Source organism: Marmota marmota, unplaced genomic scaffold (assembly GCF_001458135.2).
Source record: "Marmota marmota marmota unplaced genomic scaffold, marMar, whole genome shotgun sequence".
Classification (NCBI taxonomy): Eukaryota; Metazoa; Chordata; class Mammalia; order Rodentia; family Sciuridae; genus Marmota; species Marmota marmota.
The window spans coordinates 3,417,196-3,428,432 of NW_025999942.1; positions in this window are offsets into that span (position 1 = coordinate 3,417,196).

An 11,237-nucleotide genomic window follows, 5' to 3' on the forward strand; every position below is an offset into this window, starting at 1 on the left:
GATGCCTGGGAATCTAACAACAGCTGCCCCTTGGCCATAGGCTTGCCTGTACCCAAGGGTGTACATTGCCTGATGAAGACATTCTCCATATTGTGACTCTTTCCTCTGGTGATCTTCAGCTTCATACAGGCTGTACTTTTATAAGTGCTACTGGAACTAGAGAAAGAAGGATCTTTCTTTGCCCAGAGATCCTATATCAAGTATGGTGGAAAATGTCTGATTGGCTTATCTTGGGGCCCCCATCAATATCCCTTGACAAATTGCAGTGACCAGAAGGATGGATTGCTGTGAGCAGCTAGGTCTGGAACATTTGTTGGGTGTCCACCCTGAGCACATAGGGGTAAAAGGAGAGAAAAGATCCTTTATGAGCCACCTTGGAAGGAGGCTGAGGTTTCCCAAAGGAAGAGGACAGAACGGACAAGAAACCTTTGTCCACTACACAGACGTTATTGTGAAGTGCTATAATCGTGTGTTTGTGTGTCAACTTTTAGCATTTCCTATGATGAGGTGGAATCTATGTCCTTAGTGTGGAATCTGGGCTGCACTGTGATTTGCTTTGGCCTGTAAAATGTGTCAGATTTGGCCTCCACATCAGACTCAGAGCTGCAGCGTGGTGAAGAAGATCACAGTTTGTCACCCTCACAAAGTCAGAAGAAGATGGTTAAGTCCAGATTTCACTCCCTTAAAAATGGAAGAGAAGCGGTGCCGCAGCCTCGTGGCCATGTGGCATTTGCTCTGACCACCAGGGCCAGCTGGGTCAACACCCTTTCCACCACGCTGAGCCAGGAGGCTGGCACAGCCCTTGCCCTGTTCATCCTGGCACCTCCCCTGCTGCAGGCTGAGGCTCAGCGTGCTGTTGCCTTGGAGGTCTGCAGAGATGTGGCCTCGGCCAAACCACCTGCTCAGCCTTTCAGTGTCTCACAGACTGCCAAGTTTTCCCAGCCCACAGGGGTGTCTCAATCTGGGACAGAGGATTAGCCATGATGTAGTGAAATACCCAGTCAAGGTGCTGTCACCAGAAGAGTCTATATCCCAAGTTTGTTCTCTCTCTCTCTCTCTCTCTCTCTCTCTCTCTCTCTCTTTTGGCTTGTCTTTTAAAAAATAAACTTCTTATTTTGAATTAATTTTAACTTCAGAGAAAAGTCACAAAAACTGTACACATTTCCCACATATCCTTCTCTCAGCGTCTCTTCATCTTGATGTCTTATCTAAAACTACGATGACTGTGTCAAACTTGGGAATTAATATTCCTATTTATTGAACTGCAGACTTTATTCAGATGTCAGCAATTTTTGGCTATTATTATTTTTCTCTTGGGATACCACATCGCCTTTAACTAAGTTCTTTTGCTTTATTCACAGAACTAATTCTCTGGTCCCTGTGGTAGATTGATTGTCCTAGTGGTTTGGATTTATCAGCCTTGTAAACATGGCCCATACAATGTGAAATTTTAGCGTTTCCTGTGATGAGGTGAAATCTGTGTCCTTAGTGTGGAATCTGGGCTGCCCTGTGATTTTCTTTGTCCTATAAAATGCAGCAGATAGGAAGAACCTGGGTCTCAAGAAGCCCAGTTCATTCTCTCAGATCCCAGCCTCCTTGACAAGGTCAAGGCTGAGGTAGGCTGCTGACCCACGTGCTATATAAATCAGACAGGAAATATTCTAGCTGAACACTGAGGCCAAACTAGAGCCAGCTCCTTGCTGAACTTCCAGGTGACTGTAGATATGCTTAAGTCTATCCCAGAGCAGCAGATCTACCAGGTAGACTGTCAACTTGTAGGCAAAATACATATTTACTATTGCTACGCACGGAGGTTTAGTGATTGTGTTCATGTGACAGTACCGAATGGATACTGATAAGGCTGGGCCAGGGTAGATTCTGGTCCTGGACATCTGGTGGCTCAGGATGCACTGTTGCCAACAAGTTCACTTAAATTTGTTGAAGATTGTGGGTCATTTGGGGACTGGTCTTAGACTTTTGTAACCAAAGTTAAGTGACTAGTTCCTTTAGGAGCCATATCTCTTTATCTGAATGGATTTGAATGGAAACCCATGCCATGGAAAATTATTTTTCCCACCAGGCAGCCCTGGGTACTTTTCTAACCCTTGGTGTGACTGGTTTGTGCACGTGGATGGCAGCAGTGGGTTGCCACAGTGTGCCCCCAGGTGTCTTACTCTCTAATTCTAAGGACAAGAAATTTACGTTTATTTGCTCTTGGACTTTGCTGTTGTGGGTATTTTCCAAATAGGCTGTCTGTACTAGCAGGGTTTTGTGCTGACTATGGAGGGTACAAGTCTGGAATTTAAATTTGATGTCTTCAACCATCTTAGAGCTAAAAAGAAAAAAAAGTTTTTTTTTTTTTTCTTTCCCAGGGTAGCCAATGTTGCTTTTATAGAAGTGTTCTCAAAACTGTGGAATGCTGCATTGGGGGCAAAATCAGTTGTAAGGGGGGCAATTATACAACTATATGACTTATTATTTATTTATTTTTTATTTTGTGATGAGATCTTGCCAAGTTGCTGAGGCTGGCCTCAAACTTGCAAACCTCCTGCTTCAGTCTCCCAGATTGCTGGGATTATAGGCATAAACCTCTGCACCCAGCTCAATGTTTTCATTTTTAATGAATAATTTGATGGAATCCATGTTTATTAAGAGCAAAACTTAAGGAAGTATGTTGCTGAGACCTCAAATGTCAGTAGATTTGATAACTTCATCAAAGACTTGTCACTTGACCCTAACATGTGACTGGGAGGAACATAGACAATGCTCCAGCATTTTGCCCAGTAGAGAACCAACGCTTTTGATAGATTTCTGTCCATCTGGCAGCCCTTTGCATCCCTTGTCTTTTGCATGTCTGCTCTCTACGCACTCAACTGGTATAATCCCAGTCCTTTTAATTCTAAAAATCAGAGATGGCTTGAATTATAATTCTTGAGAAGTTTAAACACAGGGGACATCATTAAATTTGGAAAATTTCTGTTCTACTTGTTATCACATCTTCCCTGATACCTATTTATCTCAAAAGAACAAAGGTCATGATATCCCTGAGGCTGCTTTATCTGCAGGACAAGGGATGGTACACATCTAAGATCCTTTCATCATCCTCGGTCTTTTCCAGGCGAACATTGGGGAGCTCTCCTTTCAGCTACAGCTCTTTGCACCTGTGCCCCACCTCCACCAGACGCAGATTAACACATTAATTAAATTAAGCATTTATTTCCTATGTGTGTGTGTGTGTGTGTTTCTTTAGATTCCTTGGACTAAATCCTTAACGCTTGCCTCTTTGCATGCAAGAGTTCTGGCACTTGTTTCTGGAATCTGCAGGTCTTTCATGTGGCTCTTTCTATGTTAGATGTTCACTAACTTGTGCCTTTCAGCATCTGAAAGAGATGAGGGAGCTAGGGTTGTCCCTAAACCCTGTCATCCTATGTGTTTAAGCAGATCAGGACTATTTTTTTTCTGGATTTATTATTCCATTTCTTCCCCCACCCCCATAGTTGCATCTTGTTTTTAAAAATTCAGGAGACATTTAATCATTTAATCATTATAAAAACTCAAACATAGTAGAAGCATATAAAATATATACCAGAAATAGTTCACTTTTCCAGAGGAAATGTTCTGTATAGTTGAATGTCTAGTCTCCAAACATTTTTTCTTTAAAATTTTTACATATTGCGGTTTTAATAGTATGTGTATGCAGATTCAAAGGTCAGAAGATTCAGCAAGACTTTGGACAAAAAAAGAGCCTCCCTTTGCTGCACTCCTCTCCACCCCTAAGTTCCAGTTCTCAGAGGTCATTTTTTTATCTGTTTGTGGGTTTTTTCCTCTGATGTTCAAGTAGGAGTCTTGAACTATCGGTGCATCTTATTTTGGCTGTATTTAATTAAAAGCATCTAAAGATGATTGGAAGGCTTGTGTTTATGGATGTGGGAAAGGGTATATAGACCATAGAGAGAAATTCGGTGGGGCTCAGATGCTGGGTTGGGTCTCCCCAAAAGTCTTTGTGTCCGGGTCTTTTCTCTGGAGCTCTTTAGCTTGTTCAAGGAAGAATCCTTTAAGTTCCTGCTAGATCATTGGGTAGAAGGGAAGATACTATATGTGCTGACAATATTCTGGGGCCAAAGCTGCACAAAGGGACAGGGAGCATCTGCTTCGTAGGAGACTTTAAGTGTTATTCCTTTCCCTTTCTCTTCATTACTCCCAGCCATCTACCTCTGCCTCTCATCCCCTCCTCTTTTATCCAGTCTTCCTCTGTGCCTGGGTCAGTGTCTTGAGCAGCCTTTTTAAAACAGAGTTTTATGAGACAATCAGATCTGTAGAAAATGATTCAAATTCCTAATTTCTCAGTTCTCCCCAAAATGGCACATAACTAGTACTGTTTTAGAAGTCTGTGGGAGAAGTTGAATTACATTTCAACCTATGCCTTACAGCATCATGGCTTGATTTTCTCCTGACCATTTGTTGAGAAGGGCTGCTCTGGAATCCTTCTGACCGAGTTTCTTCATAGAATGAATGTCTAGTCTCTGGTTGGGTCAGGGAAAGGGTAGTTGCCTGGATGTGCCAGTTGGGGAAGAGGATCTAGAGGTCTCTCTCCCTAATACAGGTTTTCAGACACCCTTGTTTGCAGTCCCTGTCCAGCTTGCTGAGGTAGCTGGTGCGTGAGTCTTTCTGGGTGTTAGGAGAAGGAGTGACTTGCTTCACATTCGCTTCCTTGTTCTCATACTTGGTGTGCAGCTTGCTTAATTTCTTCCTACTCTTGTATCAATGTGTTCACACTTCTTCCTCCCCATCCTGTCTACTTAACATTCCATTGGATCTTGTAGATTTATGTCTTAATTTTATTTCTTTTTTTCTTTTTATCCAATTTAGTGGGTTTTGTAAAACAGGAGCATTCATGTTTCATCTGCTACAAGGTCTGAGCTCTTCAGATGTTCTGGGTTTGTGTGTGTGTGTGTGTGTGTGTGTGTGTGTCTGTGAGACTATATCTCAATAATTGTATTCTTTGGGAATCTCATCTTGCTTTAAAAAATTACCTCATTATTTTAATAGAAAGAGAGGTTGAGCTAGAGAGTTTAGATTTTTAAAGAAAAAATTTTTTTCTCCATAGGGATCTCAATAGCTCTTATAGGTTTAAGAACAGTAGTAAAGCCTAAACATCACTGGGAGGAATCTAATGTTTGATTATATATGGTGTTTGTTAAGAGAATGGATTTTATTTTCTTATCACTATCAACACAGAGCTTAACACAGCTTGGCTCATCTTCATGTCATTGTGATCACTCACTCCCTTTCACCATAAGTATGATAATCGAAACAGGAAGTCATACAGATGGAACAGCTGTGGGCTGCCTTTCTCTTCTGTGAACTTGATCCTGGATGTGATATTGAATCAAGGGTAGGATGTGATATTCACATCACATGTAAGCGCCCACATGCAAATATTATTTTTTTAAAAGATAAAGTATTTTATAGCTTGTTCTTTTCTATTTACATATTATGAGCCTTTTTCATGTCAATACATACAGCACTAACTCATTCCTTTACTTTTTCCTTAAGCATCGTTTTCAGATTGTTCTTTTTTTTTTTAACTATTCAAAGCAGTGTTGTAGTATACATGACTTGAAGGACACTTTTGATCATTTGTATACATATTTCTATAAGATTTTTCTTCCTGGAAGTAGAATTCTAAGTCAAAGAGTCTGCTCTCTTCAGGTTTTGATAGATAAGGTCAAATTGCTTTTCAGAACACTTCCATCAATTGATGCTTTCCCACCAGTTCAGTGTCAGAATGCCCGAGTTTTCCTTCCCTCTTCAACACTGGCTTTATTTTCTCCTTTCCATCTTTGCTTAGCTGATAGGAGAAAACGGTCATGGTTTGCATTCTGCTGATTGCCACTGAGGCAGCATTAGTCTCCCTGTGCTCCTGTTGTCCCGCACAGACAATGGCACTGTCCTTCCAGTTCTGATACACGGTGGAAGAGTGACTTGTTCAGCCCTGGAGTTTTTAGCTAGTCCAGATGCATGTTCGTTAGAGGTCGGATGTCCTTGATAACATCAATGACCTGAATAGCTTATCTAACTTTTCTATATCCTGGTTCTGTCACTCTTTGTAGCATCCCAGAAATATGCCAGGTCAGGGCTCAAAGGTTCTGTCCCTGGTGCCTCTTCCACAGGGTTCAATGAGAAGAGTTTGCTTCTCAGTAATAATTGTCTCAAGCTATAGGGAAAATAGTCTCTTCAGCTGCCTTTCTTGGTGCTTTTGTTCAGCCATCGGGAGGTGTGTGTGTGTGTGTGTGTGTGTGTGTTCCTTAGAGCAGTCATTAGAGATGTAAACTGGCTGAAGGTGTCTGTGACTTCAGATGAGAATAAGGAAGTGAATTGGACACCTATTATGAATTTCTTTAAATTCTTTGGGCCTCACTTCCTGCTCCAGCCACTGGTTCCTTGCAGGCTTCAGCAAATTTGGGGAGGTGAAAATTGATTGTACCTTAGCTTGAATACCTTCCCCTCCCCGCTCCCCCCCGTTCTGGGGCTTTACTGATGCTGCAGTTATAGGATGCCATAGGACTCCACATGGCCCAAATGCAAATGATTCCTGGACTGATGGGGCTGGTGCTCTCAGATAATTTCTATCCCTTTCTTCCTCTAGTGAGTATTCTGAGATGGAACTCAGCTGTTTGTAGGTTCTGCAGGTATGAATTGCCTACAGCAGGAGCCGTTGCATCTATAGTAGGCTGGATGATGAAACCACAAGGGTGAGCATGTCCTAATCCTTGAAATCTATAAATGTGTTGTCTATACCACAAGAGGGACTTTTCAAGTGTGAGTAATCTAAGGATTTTGAGATGGGAGAGACAAGAAGTGGAGTGATTTGAGTCAGGAATCAGGAGCTAGGAACTACTGGTTTCTAGAATCTGGAAAAAGCTGGGGCAAGGACCAGTAAAAACTAGCTCTGTCAACATCTTGATTTTAGCCCTTAAGACCAAATTGGACTTCTGACTTTCAGAAGTATATAATAATAAATTTGTGCTGTTTTAAGCTTGCCATTGGTAATATGCTGCAGCAGTAGTAGGAAACTAACATAACTAACCACATTTCATTTCCTTGCCCCTTACTCTTGTACCTTGAGATCACATTCCCAAACTGGGTGCTCATGCAAAAGCTTTTGCCACAGAATCAACTTTCGGGGATCCTCAGGCTAAGACAGAAAGTAAGAAGGCTTTTAGTACCGGCTTTTAGTTTGCATTTATCCTGTGCACTAAATCTCAGACATGTGACTTTCATTCATTTTAGATTCCATCTAAGATGGATGTTGGCAGGGAAAGGAAACCTTAACTCAAAGATGCTCAAGTGTCCCTAAGTCCAGGGATGTAGGGAGAAGCTATAAACTGTAAGTTGTAAGCCAGAGTATTCTCCTAAGCCATTGAAGGTGAGGTTCTCATAAGTAATGGGGAAGGCAATGTGTGTATGGGAGGTACATCGGTACAACAGACACTAGTATGGCAGTATGTAAAAAAGTGGATGTGGAACCGATGTGAATCTGCAATATGTATACGGGGTAAAAATGGGAGTTCATAATCTGCTTGAATCAAATGTATGAAATATGATATGTCAAGAGCTTTGTAATGTTTTGAACAACTAATAATAAAAAAAAGAAGTAGCAAGAGAATCCAAATATACTGAAAGAGCTGCAAAAATAAAAGAAAAGAAAAGAAAAGAAAAAAGCAGAAACATCTTCCTAAATTGTAATGGAAGAAGTTTACTGCAGGGAATTGTCACCTGCATAAAAGGTGACAGGGGATGAGAACCAACAAGATGTGGAGAGGTAACCCAGAGATGGTCAAGAACAGGAAACCACTATATCTTTAGTCTGGAAGGAAAAAGTAAGAGGGTATGCTTCTGGAGCCTGTGGGCTGGATCACTGGAAAGACACTGGAATCCGAGTGGACTTTTCAGTCAGAACTGAGCTTCTGAGGGAGCACCATTGTTACTGGAGAGGGCACCTGAGCCAAAATGAGGTGGGAGAAGTGCCTTTGCTTCTCTCTTCCCTCTCACCTTCCATTCCATCCAGTCATCAATTGGCCAAACCCAGAAGAAGCCATGTTTGTTGTAATACAGAGAGTGGTAAAGAGGAAGGGATGTATCTCAGAGCGAACAGATGTAGGGCTGGCAGAGAGCGTGCTGCCAGAGCCTATAAAGAAACACCCACGAGAGACTGAATCCATTTAATCACCTGCCAATCTGTGGAAGCCATTCCAGATTGCCAGCAGTTGAGCAAAGCCTTCTCCCCTTTAACTGCTCTCCCTTTCCATTTTCCAAGGTCAGAAGGGTCAGAAGCTGCAGCCAGTGAGCAGAGCATTTTCTTGGAGATGCTGACAGAATAAAGAAGAGCTAATCTTCCTTTTCTATGCTTTTCTACGGCTGGCTTCCCACCCACACGGGCTTGAGCTAGGGCAGGCAGAAGTTTTAACTGAGTGAAATGAGTGTTTTTGGTTATTACATTGGAGCATGCATGAATTACCCAAAACAGCCTGTTTAGGCACTAACAGAACTGGAGGACATCCTATTATCTGAGAAAAGTCAGATAAACTGTGAAGACTGCCCGAGAAGTTATCTAAAGTAATGGGAATAAATATATTATGCAAATCAATTTTTGAGAGAACACAAATTAGTTGAGCCATTTTAATCCCATCTGTGCACAGAAGCTTTGTGACTAGTCTTATTGAAGTTTTTCTCAATTGACTAGAGGTGACAAGAAAAATTTCACATCCTGCCCTTTATATCTGCTAGTGAGTTAGGGACCAAGGGTCATAAGTTTTTTTTTTTTAAAAACTACTTCCATTGTAGGAACTGAAATGTGGAATTTGGGGCATTTGGCATTTATTATTTTGAGGTTTCCATCACAACTCGGATGGAAGCAATCTATTTTAGCTTCCTTTAATACTGGCACATGGAGTGATTATGTTTTTGCCATGAATAGAAAAAAAGTGTAAGAGATATGTTGAGTTATGAAGATGTAAACAAAGCTCCCCCTTTGCACATTCATCTTTTATGGTTGCTAACAATCCTGCCCCTTACACATGCACATTTGTCTAGAATTTTGAAGAATACTTGTATAAGGCACAGATAGAACTGGAATGAGGCACTTTGAAATCAGATTTGGGGCCCTCTGAGAAAAATTATGTGCAACAAAGGTGATTTTCAGAAACCCTTCTGACAGAGACTGTTATAAGCCTGTGGCTGAAAGCATATCATAGAGAGGGATGAACATGGCAAGATCTCAGCTTCAAAATACAATCGATCTACAAATATATGAGAAAATGTTCAACATATCCAGCAATTAGAAAAGTGCAGATCAAAACTACTCTACAATTCCGTCTCATTCCAGTCAGAATGGCAATTATCAGAATACAAGCAACAATAAGTGTTGGTAAGGATGTCAGGGAAAAGGTACACTCATACATTGCTGGTGGGACTGCAAATTGGTGAAATCACTTTATAAAACAGTATGGAGATTCCTCAAAAAACTTGAAATGGAACCACCATTTGACCCGGTTATCCTACTCCTCGGCATGGAGTTAAAATCAGCACTATACTATAGTGATGTGGTCACATCAATGTTTATAGCAGCTCAATTCACAATAATTGAGCTATGGAACCAATCTAGGTGCCCTTCAACAGATGAATGGATAAAGAAAATGTGGTATATATACACAATGGAATGTTACTCAGCCATAAAGAAGAATGAAATTATGGCATTTGTGGGTAAATGGGTAGAGCTGGAGAATATCATGCTAAGTGAAATAAGCCAGTCCCCAAAAGCCAAAGACCAAATGTTTTCTTTGATATGCAGATGCTAATTCACAATAGGGTGATAAGAATAGAGTTACTTTGAATTCAGTCGAGGGGAGTGAAGGGAAGGAAGGATAGTAGAATGAATCAGACACTATTATCGTATGTACACATGAGACTATACAACCAGTGTGATTCTGCATCATATACAACCAGAGAAATGAGAAATTATACTCCATTTATATATGATGTGTCAAAGTGCATTCTGCCAGCATGTATAACTCACTGGAAAAACAACAGCAATAAAAAAGATCCCAGCTTCAGACACGAAGGTGTTGGTGTCGAGAGCAGTGAATCTTTTCCTGAATGGAAGGAGGCCTGGAGCCTAGGAGGGGAGTCTTTGCTTTGGAGGCAGGGATTGGACTACATAACTAGGCAAAGACAATATCCTTTTAAAGTTAGGATTTGGTACATTAAAGCAGATTTGGGAGATCTGCATAGAGCAGAGAGGGGCCAGAAAGTCAAGTCATATACCATCCTGCAAACTAGGAGATCACACTGCAGAGGCTCAGTGACTGGGAAGGAGAAGGAATTGCAGGAGACTGGGTTGATGTTTCACCCAATCATTCTCTGTCTTACTCTCTTGAGCAGGGACCATCTGAAGCATTTCAACTCTCCAAGGAAGTCATGCTGACATTTGAGGCTGAGCAATCTGGGTTGGGTGGTCATGGGTGAGGTTAGTGATGCTGGGGAAAGGGAGAGCGTTCTGAGAACAACAGTAGTGATTCTCTACTGGACAGCTGAAAGCGCTTCACTGGGAATTTAGGACCCACCTCCACACTCTTGGGTCTCCTAATATTATGAAGAAATAAATTCCAGATGTTGACTTTGATCCCATCTTCTGGAAAGAGCAGTTGTACGAGGCACTCTAAGACATTAGCAAATGTCATTTGAGGGATGCAAAGCTTTATTGGGGATGATGTGAAGCAGAGCCTCACATGCATTCCCCCTCCCCGCACCTCCCAACTACCCCAACTATGGGATGAAAAGAGATGAAGAACCTTGGAAGACAAGATTAGGATGTCACCATTATGGGGAGGTACTGCAGGGTATGCATGAATTGTGACATGTGAGGAAGTCTGTGGCCACATGATAAGGGGAACAGGCTTGGAGGGAGCCCATGGAGAAGAGCAGCAGAGCCTTGAGCATCTGCCTGGCTTCTGTCATGTTGACGTTATCTGGGGGAATGGAGACCTGGTCAATGCCTGCCCACCCTCACCACATGACCTGCACCAGTAACTTATACAGGGAAGCCTCAGCAGCTGTCCTAGTGGATATCTGTCTGAATTCCTAGTATGTCTCACTCCCTTTCAAGGAACCAGATACTTATAGCTCCAATGTCACTCCAAATCCCACCTATAGAATATAGACAAACAGAAATTTAG